The following is a 12,355-nucleotide window of genomic DNA, read 5'->3' as shown; positions in this document are numbered from 1 at the left end:
GGCCTTATCGTCCTTTGGCCAGCTCCTCCTCTGGTCATTGCTCCATTATTTCATTATTCTGGCCGCTGATACACCATTGTCCCTTTCCCATTGGCCCTTTGTCTCTTTGCTGTCCCTGTCATCTCTTCTCCGCAGATGTCAGAAGTCGGGATGGCCAAGGCCACTATCCTGCATTCAGGGCAGTCCTTTTCTCTGGAGGCCTTAGTTTGGGTCCCCATATCAACTGCCCACTTGAGGAAATGATGCTAGTTGTTGACTATCTGGAAGATGGAGGAATTTGTGGAAATATTATATTGTGAGCTTCTCCAATAGACTGTGAGCTGCTAGAGTGAACAGGACTTGTTGCTGTGAATCTAAGTCATAGGATTGTAGAATTGCAGAGATCCTTGAGAAGCAATCCACAGCATAACTTGAGGCCCAGGACTCAAGGTCCTGGACTCTCAGGGGCCAGGTTCAACAATCACTCCACGTGTGGCTCCTGCCCCAACCCAGGGTTTTCTTAGGAGACAGCAGAATCTGGATCATGTCTTTCTCTGCAAAGGCCCTCTGCTCTCCTGTAATTACTCAGGCTAACAAGATATTGGCTATAGGACAGGCTTTATTTAATCTGACAACACACACACACACACACACACACACACAGTTGTTAGTTTTTTTCAATATCCTTTTAAAAAGATGTTTTATTGGAACTTTTTCTTAATATTGCTTTTTTAAAAAAATCTCCCAAACCTTAACTTTTGCCTTTTCTTTCACCTTTCTTCATATTTCCCAGGTTTAATGCAGTGCCTGCCCCATAGGGGACTTGTTGATATTATCAGTATCTCAGCTTTTTCAGGATGTTGTTGTTGTTCGATTGTATCTGACTCTTCCTGACCCCATTTGGGGTTTTCCTGGTAAAGATGCTAGAGGGGTTTGCCATTTCCTTCTCTAGCTCATTTTACAAGTGAGAAAACTAAGACAAATGGGGTTAAGTGACTTGCCCAGGGTCACACAGCTAGTCGGCTGGATTTGAACTCAGGAAGTTGAGCCTTCCTGACTCCAGTCCTGGCACTCTATCTATTGTGCCACCTAGCTGCCCCTCATGTTCTCAAATACTAAAGGGGAAATTACATAAAGTGTTTCAAAGAGTCATTTGATTCAATTTAAGTCAATTCAATCCAGCAAACATTTCTTAAGTACTCATCTTGTAGAAAAGCATAATGCCAGGCCACCAATAGGCTATGGATGAGAAGGCGCAACCCTTGCTATTTTCCATTGAAGTTCCAAAATTCTATGACTTGATGATAACAACCTTCCCACAACACAGTTTCCAAGAATGCTCTGAGTAGCTTTTAGGCTCCAGAAAGTCAATGTTTCTGAACAGATGTATCTCACATTGATGGGGCAGCCTCTCCAAAAGTCCCTTCCAACTCTGAAGGTCTTTCCCTCCAAAGATCTATCAGCCAGTGCTAGTGACAGTATACCCCAAAACACAGGAGACTGTTAACATGCCAAGGACCCTGTTGAAGGCAGCAACTTCTCAAGGCCCTACCAGGTTCTAGCTGTTTTCACATAGTCATTGTTGCATTTTGTACAGAAACGAGTTTATTGGTTCTGCCCACGCATCCCCTAGTTCAGATAAGTGTGACAAACCTTAGGGGGTAGACAAGGTTTCCTAATTCCCCTGAGTCCCAAAGAATAAATCTCCCCGTTCCTCTAGATACTGATAGTTGCTTGTGGCTGATAAAGTATGCCTGCGAGCCCTCCTGGGACTCATGCTTTGTGGCTCTCCTGGAGGAATTGTGAAATTCCGATATTTGCTCCTAGTTTGACAGCCTGAGTGCTGCTTACTGATAAGGACGAGAGTTTATTCCCTCCCTGCCTCCCTACCCTGAAAAGGCAGAAAATATTGTATATTTCAGTGGAACCTGCTTTGAACTAAATTTAATGCTCTAGACTGTCCATTGAAGAGTCTTCATTGAGGACTCAAGAGAATCCTTGCCCTCTGGAGGTACTGATCTTATGAAATCTTATGCTCTTGGGTTTTCTTTAGCAGGAAAATAATGTTGCTGTGAATCTAAGTCATAGGATTTTAGAGTTGGCAGAGATCCTTGAGAAGCAACCCACAGCGTAACTTGTGGCCTAGGACTCGAGGTCCTGGACTCCCAGGGGCCAGGTCCAACAATCACTCCATGTGTGGCTCCTGCCCCAACCCAGGGTTTTCTTAGCGGACAGCAGAATTTGGATCATGTCTTTCTCTGCAAAGGCCCTCGGCTCTCCTGTAAGTACTCAGGCTAACAAGATATTGGCTATAGGACAGGCTTTATTTAATCTGACAAAACACACACACACACACACACACAGAGTTGTTAGTTTTTTTCAATATCCTTTTATTGGAACTTTTTCTTTAATACTGCTTTTTTTATATCTCCCAAACCTTAACTTGAAATTCCATACATTTTATTGTGATCCATTCATTTAATGAGGCTACATTTTTAGAATTTTTTGTGGGGATGGGGTGGAGAAGTTGCCTAATGACTCAGTTCTCCACCTTATTTTGCTAATACAAGGCCCCAGGTTCTTTGCACCTAAACCACAGAAACACAAGGCAGCTCTTTTTCTCTCCCTTGCTTTGTCTAGAGAACTATACAGTCCTCTAGCTTTATAGGAAAACCCTGGATGGGGGCTCTTTCACAAGTGGAAGGAAATTGTGGTCATTAGAAGGACACAGAGTAGTGAGTGAAGTGGAAAGGGGGCTGGCTTTGGAATTGCAGAGAAGAACCAGTTTCAAATCCCACTTATTCCCTGTGTGACCTACCTTAATTGTAAAATAAAGGAATTTGGTAGATGACCTTTAAGGCCCCTTCTATCTCTAAATCTAAGAACCTATACACATACAATCATCTAGTTCAACTCCCTTATTTTACAAAACAGTATTTTTATTTTTTGGCTAGGCAATGGGGTTAAGTGACTTGCCCAGGATCACACAGCTAGTGAGTGTTATGTGTCTGAGGCCGGATTTGAACTCAGGTCCTCCTGACTCCAGGGCCGGTGCTCTATTCACTGCACAACCTCGCTGCCCCCCAAATAGTAATTTTACAAACAAGAAACTTGAAAATATTAAAGTGATTTCTCAAGGTCAAGGTCATATGGCTAGCTCATGAAAGAGTTGGAACTAGCAGGTCTTTTGAATCTGAACCAGCTGCCCTTCTATCCTACCCTTTTGCCTTTTAATTTAATTTTAAAATTTAAGTTATTGATATATTTTGTTTTTTCATCACCTTCCTTTCCTAATATATCTCTCTCTTTTCTCCCCTACCCATTGAGTTATCTCTTATTACAAAGAGTAGAAAAGAGAAAAGAGAGGGAAAAAGCAGTTCAACAAAACTAGCGAAAACATTACCTGTGTCTAACAGTGTATATGATGTTCAGCACCCGTAGTCCCCAACTCTGCAGTGAAGGGAATGAGATATATTTTCTCAGTTCTTCTCAGATAACCAAGCTTGGTTATTATAATTATTGTTCAGTTCTATTTTTCATGTTCTTATGTTCTTTCCATTTGTGTGGTTGTCACTGTGTATATTGTTTCTCTGGTCTGCTTACTTGACTCTGCATCAATTCATAGAAGTCTTCCCATGGTCGTCGGTTCTTATGAATCAGTTGTATTCCATCACTTTCATGTATCATAATTTGTTTAACCAATTCTCCAATCAATTGGCATCTACTTGGTTTTTAGCTCTTTGCTACCACAAAAAAAAAACAAAAAGCAAAAAACACACTTGCTGCCTATTTTAGAAGCAAACTAAATCCTCCCCAGTAACCCGGATGAGTTTAACAGTTCTTGGCAGAAATTGGTTGGCGTTTCTCTCACCTGCTCAGAGAATAATCCCTTTGCACCATTAAACCACTATATGGCAGTTAGGTGATTCGGCGGATGAAGGATGGGACTTGGAATGAGACCTGAGTTTGAGTCCTGCCTGAGACATTTAACTGGCGGTGTGACTCTAGGCAAGTCTGGATGCATCAGTTTCCTCATCTGTAAAATGGGGAAAATAATAGCACCCATTTCCCAGTGTTATGAGGATGAAACGAGATAATTTGTAAGACACTTTGTAATACTTAAAGCATTACATGAATGCTATCATCATCACTGTTAAGATGTAATTCCCCAGGGGTTACAATTATTATTATTATAAGGTGTCAGGTTGCAAGCAACCCAGATGTGGATGCAGCTCAGAAACAATAAAAACAACAGTTTGTGGCCACTTACCACCATCTGTTGTATAAACTCCTTCACCTTTCCTTTATTTTCTTTATTTTTGTTCTTGTAAAGTGTTTTGAACAGTGCCTGGCACATAGTTAGCATTTAATAAATGCTTCTTCCTTTCCTCCCCTTCTTTTCCCTCCCTCTTCCTTCTCTCTGTCCCACCTTCTTCTTTTCCTCTTCTTCCACTCATTATCTTATCTATTCCCTACTCCTGTCCCTCTCCTCCCATTCTTTCCTAGGTTTTCTTAGACCTGACAGTAGGGACTGTTGTTGGCACCCAGAACTGAAGAGGTTGCTGACCTTTCTGTTCCAGGGGTGCAGTTCTCTGACTGTCTCTTACTGAAGTACCTACTCATGATTCTATAGACAGAAAAAAGGCCAGCAGCCCCAGACACCATTGGCCTTGGCCAAACTCATCTTAGTAGTGAATGCTGTAGAAACACCAAACATCAAATATTTTCCAGTCTTCCAGATAAGCAGTCTTATCTGCTTCTTGTGGAAATGATCTAAGTTTCCTCAAACATAATCTTTAAAATATTTGGGCAGGTCCTAGTTTAGAGAAAGGGCTATAGCAGGGGTGGGGAACCTGTGGCCTCAAGGCCACATGTGAGCTTCCAGATCCTTAAGTGTGGGCCTTTGACTAAATCCAAACTTCACAGAACAAATGGGGTTCAGTTGGTCACAGAATATTTTCTGGAGTCTGAGTAAATAAAATTACATTTTGACAAAGTAAATAAGTGGAAATCTATCAGTAGGATCCTAGGAATTTAGATTCGGATGGGACCCTAGAAGTCATCTAATTTAACTCCCTAGTTTTACACATGTGGAAACTGAGACCAAGAGCAGTTAAATGATGGATCATGGTCAGTTAGGTACTAAATGGTGGAGCTAAGATTCATATCCAGATTCAACCTAGGTCTTCTGACTCCAGATCCAGAATGATTTCCACTATACTTCCTGCTAGACACAGAGATACTAAGACATAGTCTGAACATGTATTTAATAGACATGGAGATACAGGCTGTCAGAACCGGAAATCATCTTAAAGACTGAGTCTGACCCTCCCTAACTTACGGAAGAAGAAACTGAGACTAAGAGAGAGGAAAGGGCTGGTCCATAATCACACAGCAATGTAGGGGCAGAACCTGCCCTCAAACCCAAATCTCCTACCTCCCACCTCCCAATCCAATCTTTGTCCTATGTTCATTCTATCTATCCCTGCATAATCTTCTGCTCATCAATTCATGATTCATTTTCCAGAGTGAGCAGTTCATTTGGGTATTGGAAACTGAAATTAAAAACACAAAATCAGAGGGTAGACCACACAAGTCTATAGGGACTCAAAAACTGGACTCACATTATACATTTTTTTCTCCCCAGGCCTATTTTAATTGCATTCTAAGTTAAAAGAAGTATTATAAAAGAACTCTGTGCCCACATGATAGAGAGAAAGAGAGATTAAGAAAGCAAAATAGAAATTCTTCCTTTCTATATATCTCACAGAATCTTAGCAGTAAGGTGATCTTAAATGTTATCCAGTCCAATCACTTACCCACTGTAAAAATACCCCTTAAGGGGCAGCTAAGTGGCACAGTGGATAGAGCACCAGCCCTGAGGTCAGGAAGACCTGAGTTCAAATCTGACCTCAGACACATAACACTTACTAGCTGTGTGACCCTAGGCAAGTCACTTAACCCCATTGCCTAGCCAAAAAAAAAAAAATACCCTTTAAAAGAATACATTCAGTGATGAGAAGACACTCTACTTTGAAATGAAGCTGTTCCCTCTGTTATGGACCAGTCCTAATTGCCAGGAAGTTCTTTATTTTCTTAAGTTCAGGTCTCTTGTTTCTCAGTGGGCTTAGAGCAGGAATCCAACAAATAGCAAAGTGATGATTTTATGTTCACCATTTTGATTTCCATCTAAGCTATCCAACCATCAGTACGTCTCAATGAGTTTTCCATTATTGGGATGACTGTGGTTCTACGGAATTGACTCTGCAAGATTGGTGGCCAATTTGTTTTTTGTATTCCTTGCCTTGACTCATTCAATGTTTTTTTTTTATATGATAAATTGCCTCCAATATGTTTGCTAACCCAATCTTTCCCCAACTTCTTCATTTCTCACGTAATCACACACATCTTTCTTCTACTTTGTCACCAAATAGTACACAATATTTATTTTGTGTGTGTCTTAAAATTAATTTTTTCAGTTAAGATTTTTTTCTTTCCTCATTCCCTCCTCCCCACCATCGAAACACACACACATCCTTGCCATTTCATTTCTAAGTGATTAGAGTGATTCTTCTAAGTAATTGCAAGTGACTAAGTCACTCTTTATTGTGAGCCAGCATCCCGATCATCATAGGCAGTGCAATGGAGTTGAACATTTTTGATCTGGCTTTCATAGGTACCTTCTTATCAATCATCTTAGTGAATGTGAATAAAATTGACCCAGGTCATTTTTCATCTTCTGGTACATTTTCTTTCCAAGCTGTTACACTACAGCTGAAATTGGTGACCAAAAGGTGCATTGCAATATCTCTTTGATTTCTAAGCCAGAATTCATTTATTCAACAAACAGTTATTAAGCACTTCCTCTGTGCCAGGCACTGTATTAGGAGCTGGGGAGACAAAAACAAAACTAAATATTTTGTGCCCTCTAGGAGTTTGCATTCCACTAGAGGGAGAAGGGCATATTTGCATCGCAGACAAATAAATTTAAAATATTCACAAAATAAATAATACATATAATACTATAAGATTATAATAAGTAATTATTCAGGCAGCTAGGTGACACAGTAGATAGAGTGCCTACATAGAGCCAGGAAGACCTGAGTTCAAATCTAGCTTCAGATATTTACCAACTGTGTGACCCTGGACAAGTCACTTCACCCTGTTTGCTTCAGTTTCCTCATCTATAAAATGATCTGAAGGAGGAAATGCAAACCGCTCCAGTATCTTTGCCAAGAAAACCCCAAATGGGGTTTTGATATGACTGAAAAATAACTAAACAGTAGTCATCCCTTCCACATCACAACTTTCCCCGTCGCAATTTCACTACATTGTGGGTCAATATAAGAAATTAAATGGGCATTTTGGGGGAGTTTTGTGGAAGCCACAGACAACACTGAAGGCCAGAAGACAACACAGAAAAAGCTTAGAAACTCAGAAATGCATAAAATATATGTATAGTATTATATAATATCAACCCAAATTTTACAGTAAGATACTGTAAACACCCCATAGAAGAAAAAACTCTGACCTCTATGATAAGAAGAGAGGGCCAAAAAATTTTATGCAGATATTCCAGATTACTGGGGCACCTCATCCCTAACTCCCATGATGTGGAAGGGAAAACTGCACATCATTTGGTGGGGAGGGACACTTACAATTGGAGAATTGAGGAAATGCTTCTTGTAGGAGGCTTCACTTGAGGTGTACTTTAAAGGGAATTGTGGGTTTTCTAAGAAGAAGTGAGGAGGAGAAGGAGGAGTAGTTCAAGCATGAAGGCCAAACTTTACAAAGGCATGGAGTGAGAGATAGAATGTTGTGTAGCAAGAGTAATTGACTAGGTCAGATTTCTACTACTTCAGCCCAAGATCACACCATTTTTTTTTGCTTTGGGAGGAAATTGGGGTTAAGTGACTTGCCTAGGGTCACCCAGCTAATAAGTGTCAAGTGTCTGAGGTCACGTTTGAACTCAGGTCCTCCTGACTCCAGGGCTAGTACTCTATCCACTGAGCCACCTAACTGCCCCTCACATCATCTTTTTAAACACTCATGTCACATTACAGTATAGGCTTACAGTGAGCTTATAGGTCATGGAAATCGATAGGTCTTTCTCATATGAACTGCTATTAATATTTGTCTCTCCATTATGTACTTGTACACTGGACTTATTTAGTCTAAATTTAGTCATGTACCAGAATAACAGGTAGCAGCTGGATAACCTGAATGCTACATTGGTATCCACGGACTTCTAGCATGTTGGGGAGATTCTCTGAGGAGTATTGATGGAAAGATAGGGCTAAGAATTGTGCCTAACGAGAGGGTTACAATATGCATTAGTACAGGGGATATTTGTGGTAATGCTATTCTGAGTCCATTGAAAAAGCACAATTCAGAACTTCATATTTATCTTGTTAGATTTGGACACATTGTTCAAGCCTTTTGAGATTACTTGAAAATTTTCATTCTGATCTCTGACATATTTGCAACTTTGTGTTGACTCCATATCTGAGAAGTATATCTTCATCCAAGTTGTTGATAAAACTTTTGAACAGATCAGGACCAAAGATTTAAAGTTTGGAAGCATGCCATGGGCAGCTCTTCAACTCAGTGATCCTGGCCTCCTGGCTGTTCCACGGGCACGACATCCTGTCTCTAAGCTCAAGGCATTTTCTCCGGCTCTCCCCCATTCCTGGGACACTCTCCCTCCTCCTTCTCTAATTACTGACCTCCCTGGCTTTGTTTAAGTCCCAACCTTAATCCCATCTTCCATAGGAAGCCTTTCCCAGCCCCTCTTAATTCTAGTACTTTCCTTCTGTTAATCATTTCCTATCTATCCTATATATAGCTTGCTTTGTGTACATTTACATATTGTCTCTCCCATTAGATTGTGAGCTCCTTGAGGGCAGGGACTGTCTTTTGCCTCTTTGCCAGGATGCCTGGCACATAGTAGGTGCTTAAAAAATGTTAACTGACGGACTGTTCAAAGAGACCTCAGAAGCCATCTGTATCAGACAATGATCTCTTTTATATCTCCAACAAGTGCTCAACTAGCTTCTGTTTAACTATCTCTAATAAGATAAATATCTGTTTAAAAATCTCTAATAATATCTTGTAATATTTATTATTAGGATTAAGTTTTACTTCAGTGCTATAATCCCTGCTCTTATTGGAAAAGGCCTCAGAATCCATCTAGTCTATCTAATGACTGAAAAAGAGTCCTCACCTGCAACATACCTCACAAGTAGTCATCAGCCCTTGGTTGAAGACCTCTCGACACAAGACTTTTCATTTTGGGGTAGGTCTAATTGTTAAGAGTGGGCAGCGAGGTGGCTCAATGGGTGGAGTGCCAGAGTCAGGAAGACAGCTTTGTGAGTTCAAATCCTGCCTGAGACACTTACTATCTGTGTGACCCCGTGCAAGTCACTTAACCCTTTTTGCCTCAATTTCTTTATCTATAAAATGAGCAGGAGAAAGAAATGGCAAACCACTTCATTACCTTTGCCAAGAAAACCCCAAATAGAGTCATGAAGAGTTGGACATGACTGAAAAACAACTGAACAACAAAAAATTGTTAAGAAGTTTTTCCTGACATTTAGCCTACAGTTGCCTCTGTACTCAGGGCTCCTAATTCTGCCCCATGGGGCCATGTAGAACAAGTTGAATCCTTCTTCCATATATCTCTTCAAAAACTTGAAGACCATGGTTATGTTTCTCCTGAGTCTCCTCTACTCAGGAGAGGCTAATGTTCTCAATTTCTTCAACTGATGCTCTGATGGCATGATCTCAAGGTCCTTTACCATTCTAGTTGTTCTCTTTTAAACACTCGTCTAAACTCTAGCACTGAAGGGCTTTTTAAAGCCCTTCCTAAAAGGTGGCACTCAGAATGGAGCACAATACCCAGATGTAGTCTGATCAGGGTAAAGTACAATGGTTCTGTCACCTCCCTAGTCCTGGAGATTATGTTTACCTTAATGCAGTCTAAGATGGCATTTATATTTCGGGTTGCCATATCACTCTGCTGATTCGTATTGAGATTGCTGTCCACTAAACCCCTCCCACCAGATCTTTTTCAGGTGAATCATCATCTAGTCACATGTCCTCAACCTTGTCTGTGTAAAGTTGGTTTTTGAACACGTATGTAAGACTTGATATCTTAAATTTCTTGTCACATATTTAATATGTAAGTGGAAGATACTTCCATGGCTCTCTGTGCTGAAATACTCCTTAGAATGCCCCTTTAAGGGATGGAGATCTTGATGCCCTGGGTGGGTGCTCCAAACTGGTCCTTCTACTGTGGATGAAGAATTGATTGTGTTAGTTCAATAACTCACATTTATGTAGCACTTTAAGGTTTGCAGAGCAAACCCATGTGTCTCACCCTATTTGAGTCTCATAACAGCTCTGATGGATAGTTGCTATTATTAACTCCATTTTAGAGATGAGGATACTATAAAGCTCAGAAAGATTAAGTGACTTTCCCAAGGCCACACAGTCAGTACATTGTCTGGGAGGTGATTTGAATCTAGGTCTTCCTGACTCCAGATCAAGCACTTTATACCAAGTTACCTGTCTATTGACAGGAAGAACAACAGAGTTGGATGACTCTTCTCTTTAGCAGAGCAGTGAAGCTCTAGAAATGGTGGGAGAAGGGCGTGTGCTTGAGTGGTTTTCCATAGGTGTCCGAATTTGTGTTTGTCTGTATTGTGTTTGTCCTTGGGAAGTGTTGTGTATTATGTGTGTTGCAAGCTGCCTGAAGTATTAGGCAGAGAAAGCACTAAAGGGTTAGGCAATGAATATTCTTTGAACAAGGTCAGCCAGAGCTATACTTTTCACAACACCCTTCTTATTCTCTCTAGTGTGCCTGACTGGAGGTTACAGAACCCTTTGATCCCCCATTTCCTAATACTGTGCCTTGCACATAGTAGGTGATCAATAAATGCTTGTTTAATTAAATTGAATTAAACCCTTACCTCAGGAAAATCTTTGTACATTTCTCTGTTTTCTTTTTTATTTTCTCATCTTCCATTTATTCCATCTGTGCATCAAAGAAGCAACATTAATCATAGCAAGGAATAGGGCTCTGAGAGAAGAGGATCCAGGGAGGGTACATTTGGATAGGAGCAAACAGATGAGAAAGTGATTGATAAATGGTACATTGCCTTGGAATAACAGTGGTATGTAGGATGCCTCAATGGGTTACAGTGGGAACAGTTAGGAATAGCACAAGGTCACTGAGTACCTAGGGGAAGAGGCACTGCAAGAAGAAGTAGGAGGTACCACCTACATCACCCATTACATAGTTTTGTCTAAGGATAGCTCTGAACCCAAGTATGGGGTAAGAACTGTATTCATTGAACTTCAGCTGGGAATCAATACACATTCCCAAAGTGACCAAAACCAGATTTTCATCCATCCAAGTATTCAGCTGAACACTAGTAACCCCTTCCTCCTCCTACTCCAAGGCCATCTTCTAAGTTTAACCCTTTGTGAACACATATAGACACAGACAGACACACACACACACACACACACACAAACCACCTTTCAACAACTAAGCTGTTCTGTGTCAGTGGCACCACCTGGTGGCAGGTATGGGAAATGGTCTGACTCATTCTTACTTCTTCCCCTATCATTTCCTTTCCTCAGAAGGAACATGTACATGCTACACTTCCCCTTTCCTGCAATACTTCTCCTTTTCTTTCCTTCTCTTCTCTTCTCTCTCTGTCTCCTTTCTTCCTTCCTTCCTTCCTTCTTTCCTTCTTTCTTTCTTTCTTCCTTTCTCCCTCTCTCTTTCCCTCCCTTCTTAAACACACACACACACACACACACACACACACACACACACACTCATCCTCTTCAAACACTTTCCTCCTTCCCCTCTGTCACGCTCCTAGTTCCTACCAGGCATACTCTAATAGTGGAAGCAGTCTTAAGTGGTCCTAGCATGTATGCTTCCTCTGCTGACCTCAAAGTTATGTAACTATAGAAAGCACTTCCCAAGTGGCACAGACAGTTGCCTGGATGTCAGGGTAGGAGGTCATCCTCTTTGCATTACAGAGTATCTGAGAGTAGTCTGAGACCTCAGAGGTCATCTATTCTAATCTATTTCTGGGCAAGACTCACCTCTACAACATATCCCCAAAAATGGCCATTCATCTTCTGCCAGCAGCAACCCCTGTGAAGACATAGACTCATATAGCCTGGCAACTGCTTCTGCCAATGCTTCAGCCTTGAAGACAAAGAAAAGAAAGCTGGTCACCAAAGTCCTTAGCATGGTCAAATCATGCAGTATCAGAAACTGATAGAACTTTGTCAGTGAAAATGACATTAAAGAAAGGGTGTTAACATCTGCTTTGCTGTTGTACCCTAAGGACCA

Source organism: Vombatus ursinus, unplaced genomic scaffold (genome assembly GCF_900497805.2).
Source record: "Vombatus ursinus unplaced genomic scaffold, bare-nosed wombat genome assembly UNPS02014772.1, whole genome shotgun sequence".
NCBI classification, from domain to species: Eukaryota; Metazoa; Chordata; class Mammalia; order Diprotodontia; family Vombatidae; genus Vombatus; species Vombatus ursinus.
Note: the sequence above shows the minus strand (reverse complement) of the source record.